The following is a 9,108-nucleotide window of genomic DNA, read 5'->3' as shown; positions in this document are numbered from 1 at the left end:
TCACAATGCACTCATTCTGCGATCAGTCTCTGGTTCTTTGTCTGTTTCACTTTCCTCCAAATCTGTTCCCTCTTTCTTTCTCTCTCCACTTCCCTAATCCTCCTTCATCCCCTCCTCTCTTCAGAAGAAGTTGCATGAATGTTCAGTTTTGTCTAATGGTTAAGGTTGGGATTTGAGGAGGGTATGCTGATCCTAGATCTGTCCCTACAAGCATCTCTTCCCCCGGAGCCCCAATCAGGAGGGGCAGGTAAACGGTCAGGACATGATGATACAAACAAGGAAGTGACATCATTCACGCGAGTCACGCTCCATTTCCTCATTCTCCAAGTGGTGGGCAGGTCTATAGCGGCTCACACCCCTCACATCCACCACTTGGAGGGCGGGGTTTCGGCAGGTGTTGTCCATGCTGCCCAATGAGGTGTACCTGTCAGGAGACAGACAGAGGACTCAGTCAATCAGAGACCAGGATGGGGGAATAGACAGTGACAGAGGAAACAGAGGACATGCTTGATTAAGGTGTGTATGTCTTCTTACCCTTTATCATAGAGAATAGAGTAGGGCACATAGAGAGTCCTCAGGAATGACCAGATATCATGATACATCCAGTCCTGATGGAGACAGAGAGAGAGGGGGGAGGGAGAGACACACAGAGCGAGACACAGAGAGAGACGAGAGAGACAGATAAGAGAGAGAGACAGACAAGAGAGTGAGAGAGACAGACGAGAGAGACAGACAAGAGAGACAGACAAGAGAGACATACAGACAGACAGACAGACAAGAGAGAGAGACAGAGAGGCAAGACAGAGAGGGAGGGAGAGAGAGAGAGAGAGGGAGGGCGAGAGAGACAGAGAGACAAGAGAGAGAGGGAGAGACCAGAGAGAGGAGGGAGAGAGATAAAGAGAGAGGGAGGGAAGGAGCGAGAAACACAGAGAGAGAGAGAGACAAAGAGAGGGAGGGAGGAAGAGAGAGAGCATTAGAAGTTTATCACACACACCCTCAGAAAGGCAACACTGCAAGCATCATGTCTCACCAGCAGGGGGTTGACCCTCATGTAGTCCGGCCATCCAGGGTCAGTGAGACACATGGGGGTGAGCGTGTGTGAGTAGGGGTCACTCCTCCTGGTGCCCATACACACAGCTCTGAGCTCCGGCCTCCTCTCCTGTACCTCACTTAACGCCTGCCGAATACTGCCCTCCACTGAGAAAATCTCCAGGTCATACCTATGGGAGACAGGATGGAGCTCTGCTAAATAGTGAGCCAAAGTCTCTGTATAATAATACAGTAAAACATTTTATTATCAGAGTTTTGCTCAAACTCAAAGATGCAATGCAGATCAAGCAAACGAAAGCTACAACCATACACAGACTTGTTAGGGACAGAAAAAAGTACATAGCTAACACAGAGGTACAGTATCTGAGGATTGGGGAAGTGACCTAGCGATGCTAACGCTAACTACAGAGACCGATAGCTTACCTCTTTATTGTGTCCTGGAGGAATCTCTCCATCTCTGGGAAGGGAGAGACGATGCGAATGTACAGAGCCTTTACCTTGTCCTTACCCTCCGGATACCGCCTGTGAAGGAGGGGAAGAGAGGAGAGAGAAAATAGAGGAGAGAGAGGGGGGAGAAAGAGGGAGAGAGAGAGCGAGAGAGCGAGAGAGAATAAAAAAGGTAGATTTTCCAAGTAAACAATTAATTCAGACAGGATAACACAAAATATTTCTTCCCCCTCTCTCTCACCGTTTTAGTGCAGCGTAATATAGATGTAATAGAGCAGTGCAATCTTTGCCTCCATTGAAGCCCACACAGATCTCCCCTGACGAATACTGATCCAGAGCAGTCTCTATGGTCTTCAGAGCGTTTGCCACTTTATCACCCAGCGGAGTGCCTATGGAGTTCACACAGACAGTTGGGGTCATGGGAAATGTAGTCACAGTTATTTTATCTATCTACCTGTGCCTCCCTCCCTCCCTCTCGCTCTCTCACCACTGTTGGCCAGTGTGTAGACCTCCTCAGTAGCGATGGACACGGGGGTCCGTGACCAGGGAACCACGCTGCCTTTGGGCAGCTCCTCCAGCAGCTGAGCCCGGGCCTTCTCCACCTCCTCAGAGCTGTCGGAATCCAGCACCAGCCTGACCCGGTGGTAGTTACTGAGCCAGTCAGGGTAGGAGCCCAGAGCCACCCTCTTCCCCCAGCCCGCCTGCAGACGGGTCAGCACTGGGGCGATCAACGCCTCGTCTGCATCCACAAACACCTTCAATACAGCATGAGGAATACATCACATAACAGGCATACATTACAGCAGAGGTCCTGTCCAGGCTTTTGTTCCAGCCCAGCACAAAGGTCATCAAGGTCTTGATGATTAGTCGATAAATTGAGTCATATGTGTTAAAGCTGGGCTGGAACACAAGCCTGCACACCCTGTGGGTCCCCAGGACAAGGAGTGAAACGATGTTGGTCTATAATCTGCTAATCTGCTGATTTCGTACGTTTGCCCACTGACAAAGAAATGATCAGTCTATAATTTTAATGGTAGGTTTATTTGAACAGTGAGAGACAGAATAACAACAAAAAAATCCAGAAAAACCCATGTCAAAAATGTTATAAATTGATTTGCATTTTAAGGAGGGAAATAAGTATTTGACCCCTCTGCAAAACATGACTTAGTACTTGGTGGCAAAACCCTTGTTGGCAATCACAGAGGTCAGACGTTTCTTGTAGTTGGCCACCAGGTTTGCACACATCTCAGGAGGGATTTTGTCCCACTCCTCATTGCAGATCTTCTCCAAGTCATTAAGGTTTCGAGGCTGACGTTTGGCAACTCGAACCTTCAGCTCCCTCCACAGATTTTCTATGGGATTAAGTCTGGAGACTGGCTAGGCCACTCCAGGACCTTAATGTGCTTCTTCTTGAGCCACTCCTTTGTTGCCTTGGCCGTGTGTTTTGGGTCATTGTCATGCTGGAATACCCATCCACGACCCATTTTCAATGCCCTGGCTGAGGGAAGGAGGTTCTCACCCAAGATTTGACAGTACATGGCCCCGTCCATCGTCCCTTTGATGCAGTGAAGTTGTCCTGTCCCCTTAGCAGAAAAACACCCCCAAAGCATAATGTTTCCACCTCCATGTTTGACGGTGGGTATGGTGTTCTTGGGGTCATAGGCAGCATTCCTCCTCCTCCAAACACGGTGAGTTGAGTTGATGCCAAAGAGCTTGATTTTGGTCTCACCTGACCACAACACTTTCATCCAGTTCTCCTCTGAATCATTCAGATGTTCATTGGCAAACTTCAGACGGGACTGTATATGTGCTTTATTGAGCAGGGGGACCTTGCGGGCACTGCAGGATTTCAGTCCTTCACGGCGTAGTGTGTTACCAATTGTTTTCTTGGTGACTATGGCCCCAGCTGCCTTGAGATCATTGACAAGATCCTCCCGTGTAGTTCTGAGCTTTCCTCACCGTTCTCATGATCATTGCAACTCCACGAGGTGAGATCTTGCATGGAGCCCCAGGCCGAGGGAGATTGACAGTTATTTTGTGTTTCTTCCATTTGAGAATAATCGCACCAACTGTTGTCACCTTCTCACTAAGCTGCTTGGCGATGGTCTTGTAGCCCATTCCAGCCTTGTGTAGGTCTACAATCTTGTCCCTGACATCCTCGGAGAGCTCTTTGGTCTTGGCCATGGTGGAGAGTTTGGAATCTGATTGATTGATTGCTTCTGTGGACAGGTGTCTTTTATACAGGTAACAAGCTGAGATTAGGAGCACTCCCTTTAAGAGTGTGCTCCTAATCTCAGCTCGTTACCTGTATAAAAGACACCTGGGAGCCAGAAATCTTTCTGATTGAGAGGGGGTCAAATACTTATTTCCCCTCATTAAAATGCAAATCAATTTATAACATTTTGACATGCGTTTTCTGGATTTCTTTTGTGTTATTCTGTCTCTCACTGTTAAAATAAACCTAACATTAAAATTATAGACTGGTCATATCTTTGTTAGTGGGCAAACATACAAAATCAGCAGGGGATCAAATACTTTTTTCCCTCACTGTATGTTGAAAACGTCCTGTCGACTGTATTGTAGTGGAGTCAGATGGTTGGTTACCTCACCTCTCGTGTGTGGAAGGTGGTCCCTGAGCCAGCGAACAGGTGCTCCAGACCGTTGAAGGCTCTCTCCAACAGAGACGGGATCCCAGGAAAGATGTAGACGTTATGGACACTCACCTGGGAATGACACAGAGACAGAACCAGGACCAGCATGACATCAAGCATCTCCAAATTCTTAAGGAAGCAGTTGGCTCCAACGCACTGATATCGCCTATCATTAAAATATATTTTACCTGGTTTCAGACACTGACCATCAAGTAGAACATTAATGTTTTCTACATTATATCATGTTATACCACAGCATTGTTGAATACTCCTTTTGGATTGGCTAGAAGGGCCTTCTAGAATGGACATTAAAACCAGATAACTGGACAGTTGGAAAAGATATGGGGACACCTTGCAATCATGACGCAATATGTGCCTACACATGCAGACTGTACTTGTTACAAAGTTACAGAAAGCTAGACCAACAACTACACAAAATGAAATTGGATAAATTGTAAACACAGATCCAACGAGGAAAAAACTTAGCTAGCTAGCTAGCTAGCAGGCATTGATTTGTTTTTGCATTGATTTGTTTTTGCAGAGATTTTTTTTTGGAGCATCTGATGACCTAACGTGGTGAGGGATGAACATGAATTTCTCTGGTCCCTACCGATGTTCCCTCTAAACTGTGCGTGTGCACAGGCGAGCACGCAGTGGAAATATCAGCCTGTGCAGTGAAGCACGAGATTGAATTTCACTTAACTTTCTACAGTTTTCCCCCCTTAGTTAACACTATCAACGTTTCCCTTTACTGTGGGAATTGTGATCGAATCAACTCAATATTAGCCACTTTCAATGCAACATACTTAATATCCAAAACAAACTATGCAAGACATTTTTTTGTAGGCAAAACGCGTCGGAGTAGGATTCTGTTGCATTGACACGCACTACTCAGCCCTTAGTCTACACAGACCGGTGCGGCATAACCAATCAGAGCTGCAGTAGCCTATATGCAAATAGATCATCGCCATATATGGATCTGTACAAAATCTGAAGAACATATGCACATCCAGGTACTTTTCGCAGGTGCTGGAGTGAATTCACGGAAAACACCGCACACTGCTGCTAATGCTCCCAAACTGTTTCAGGAAGAGTACTGAGTACTGCCCCTATATATAGGACCTTCCACCCCCACCTGGGATATGGATGCCTGATGAAGACCTACGGGTTTGAAATGTTGTTATAAATAAAATCAACTGGGGAGCATGAGCAGCATTGTGCTGCGTTTTCCTTTTTGTTTTCCATATATGGATCTGTGCCATTCTCTTTGAACTGGACTGTGTTTACAACATGAGCGGTCGTGCGTAGATGCACTTGTTTTGAGATCAAAGCGAGAGCTGCATGTAGCCACTTGTGCACATTTGTTCATATTCTTTGTTAGTTAGTGAGTTATTAGCCCAGTTATAGATAATTTGTAGTCAGCTATGGAGGAGTGATTGTTTCCTATAAGAGCACAAAACGTGTACATTTCTAGCCATCTTTGAGATGCAAGTCAGGTAAACTGCTTTTTTTTTTCTCTTAAAGGGGCAGTGTTGTATTTTGAGACAGGCTTGAATAAGCTAAGTAGCCAATAGGCAGAGGGTAGCATACTTTGTCTAATTCTCTGTAATAATGGTATGGGAATAATAATACTTTTTACTTTGTAAAGTGGTGCATCAAACAACACAACATGTTCAGTCACCTTGTCTGAAGTACAAATGGATAAACAGGTTAATGTCAAGCCCTGCATGTTTTTTTCAAAAGTCTCATGGAATGTAGGTCTACATTCAACACCACACATTGGCTGCTACTGTAGGATGAACGATAGAACAGGTATTTCCATGTAAAAATGTTATGGGATGCATTTTCTCCATTGTTTTTGATGGTAGGCCACTCTGGTAGGCCTACATTATGATCAAATAGCCACAGTAGCCTATTTGACCACTGTCTGAAACTGTAACTTAAAGCGGGTACAGCCTCAGTGTTCACAGTAAACGCACGCTGGAAGTTGCACAGACTTTTCACAACGTTCAAGTTTGCGCTCAGAAGACCTGATATTTGCTCAGTGCCCCAAAATGTTTGAGGGAACATTGGTCCCTACTGTTGCAGTCATGACGCAAGTGGCGGAATGGTGTCAAATCCTCCCACATGTTTCTAGTTTGACCAGCTGTGTTCAGCAACTGGTATTTTTTAAATTTGTTTATCATATTGTCAGGTTTGCTAGCAACAAACTATTTAGCTAGCTTCTATCCTAGTGTTTGATATGCAATGTGATCTCCTCGTAATGAACAGTGTCGAGTGTCCTGATGAGAAGGCAAACTTTTCTAGCTATGCCAGGCAAAATCGGGCATTATCAGCTCATTGTTATGCTTATTCAAATGAATGTCAATAGAAAACAGCTACTTTGCTGTTATTCTGGCTGAAGAGTTTGTGACTGTGTTAGCCGTAGCTAGCTAGCTAGCAAGCAAGGAATAAGAATGTTGGCAGCGAGCATGGCAACGGAACAAAGAACAAATGACTGGGTTGCGTCCATAAATATCGAACTAATCTAACGAACGACTGGGTCGTGTCTCTAGCAACCAAAATATGAGAAAGTATGAATTCGCTTATATAAATGAAAATATCAATAAAAACATTTGATTTCTACCGGTAAATGTGTGCTTAGTATTGTTTTCTGTGGTATAAGCGGGATAAACTGCTTAAACAAATGCAACAAAATAAACTTTGCTGTTATTCTGGCTGCAGAGGTCGAGACTCTGTTGCCATAGCTAGTTGGCTCTGCCTCATCCCGCTGCGCCATCCATTGTTTCCAAGGTAATGTACAGAACGTGGGCGTTTATCCCTTACATGTTAAAGGAATCAGATGATGCATTTTGCATCATAATGATGATGTGGCAAGTGACACTTTGCTTCTTGAAAGTCCAATATCTTAACTTGACTGCTGACATTCAAAACATTTTGGGACTGTATCAACAGTGGACTAATGAGAATAAAATACCAAAATATATTTTTTGGGTGGATTTTTCATTTAACAGTAGTCAGCCACTGACCAGTGGGTAGCGTAGTGGCTGTCCAGTCTGAGGGTCAGTGCCGTAGTTGAGCTTGGCCGAGCGGGGACCATGGCTAGCTTCATGGCTGCACTCTCCCTATCCACCACCCCAAAGAACTCCTCCACCAAACGGGTCAGCTCCGGGTGGGCATGCAGTTCCTCCTCGAACGCCATGGCAACGCTCTCGAAGGTGACGCTCGTCGTGGGTGGGGCCTATTCCCCAGAGGTGAGCAGGTGTGTGTACTGTGGGGCCAGGAGGGCCACCTCCTTAGAAATGACCTCCTGCTGGTCAGGGATGACTGTGACACGCTGGACACACACTCCCAGCTTCCTCAGCGCTCGCGACAGGAAGGCACTGTTAGTGTCCACTGTGTGACCCTGAGAGAAAGTGTGTGGGGGGGGGTAGAGGGAGGGAGAGAGAACCTTTAGATTTGCTAACTCCTAAGAGATAGGGACTAGGGGAGGAGGTTGTTTTCAGAGACCAGGCATATTCCACTCAGTACCAAGCCCCCCACCACCATCTCCAGTCTCACCTTGAGTATCTCGTCCCCGATGATGAGGATGGCTGCTGTGACAGCACCCCCCTTCTGTTGACAGGAGTTACCGCAGCTCTGGTGGTTCTGGGCCATGGTTGCCGTGGTGACCTGGACCTGGGCGGCCACTCTCCTCACATGTACCGCTGCTCTACTCAGCCTGGACACAGCCTGCAGCATCCAGACCTGAGACAGAAAGAGTGGGGGAAGAGAAACAACCTCTGTAGCTCAGCTGGTAGAGCACGGCGCTTGTAACGCCAAGGTTGTGGGTTCGATCCCCGGGACCACCCATAAATGTATGCACGCATGACTATAAGTCGCTTTGGATAAAAGCGTCTGCTAAATGGCATATTATTATTTATTATAGAGAGAGGGAGGCAGGGAAGGAGAGAGGGAGGGTGAGTGATGGAGGAGTAGCGGAGAGGGAGGAAGAAAGAAAGGGGAGAGAGGAGAATGGGTACTGAGCAGTACATACTAGTTCCAACAAGATCAAAATGTAGTCATTGGACACCAATAAGGAGAACAGCTGTTAGTCATATCTTATTTACATAAGGCAGGGAGGGTAGACCAGGGGAGGATTGTTACATACACAGGATTTCACCATAAATGCTTGTCCAGCTAGCTACCTATTCTATTTGAAAACCAAGCAGGAAACGGATGAAGTTATGATGGCTCAAATTTGTGTTGCTGTCAAAGTTCAAGCTACATGTCTGCTGTAGTTATGAGCTACCTGCCTATCTAGAGTAAAGGGTGATTTCACCACGGTCATTCGGCGAGGAACAAGCTAGCCCCAGCTATCCCTTAAGCAGACCGGAACTGTGACAACTGTTTTCAAAGGTAAACGGCCTGAGTAAGACATCTTCATTCATCCACCATCTTTCATTGGACATCATAGGCTAACAGTTAGCTATTTACCCCCTGCGCAACGCGCACATGAGTTTGTCTGTATGTAAACATGATCATTAGTTTAATGGCAACGTAATACCCTTTCTACATATTTTAATTGATCTCTGCTGTGACAATAGATAGCAACAATCATGTATTTGATAACCCGTGTAATCATCAGACAAGCGCTTACCCTAAAGTCGCATACGTCCTCGTTATGTATCAGCCAACCAACTCCATGTCCTTCAAACACTGGGCGGCTCTGGCGAGCCAATCATGAGCAATAAAGTGCTTTCTCTGAATCCAGAAAGCCAATGAGTGTGAGAAGGCGGGTCGGATATTGACCAAGCTGTTTGTGTGGCGGAAGTACATGGTGTGCAGTGTTGCACTGATAACGTGGTTTTGCCTACAAGCGATACAGCTTTTTTTCATAGTAGGTTTAGCAGCAGGTTATGAAAATTAGGTTAAGGTTAAGATTAGCTCAAATACAACAACAACTTTTGACGTCAAATTT

At 45.9% G+C, this 9,108-nt stretch overlaps 1 pseudogene; it reads right to left on the bottom strand.

Moving 5' to 3' along the window:
• Nucleotides 1-226: 226 nt before the first annotated feature.
• LOC123481010 lies at nt 227-7,948 on the bottom strand (annotated as a pseudogene).
• Nucleotides 7,949-9,108: the final 1,160 nt, after the last annotated feature.

The sequence above is a fragment of the Coregonus clupeaformis genome, unplaced genomic scaffold (assembly GCF_020615455.1).
Source record: "Coregonus clupeaformis isolate EN_2021a unplaced genomic scaffold, ASM2061545v1 scaf2140, whole genome shotgun sequence".
NCBI classification, from domain to species: Eukaryota; Metazoa; Chordata; class Actinopteri; order Salmoniformes; family Salmonidae; genus Coregonus; species Coregonus clupeaformis.
The sequence above is the reverse complement of the archived record's forward strand: the minus strand, read 5'-3'. Positions and strand labels throughout refer to the sequence as shown.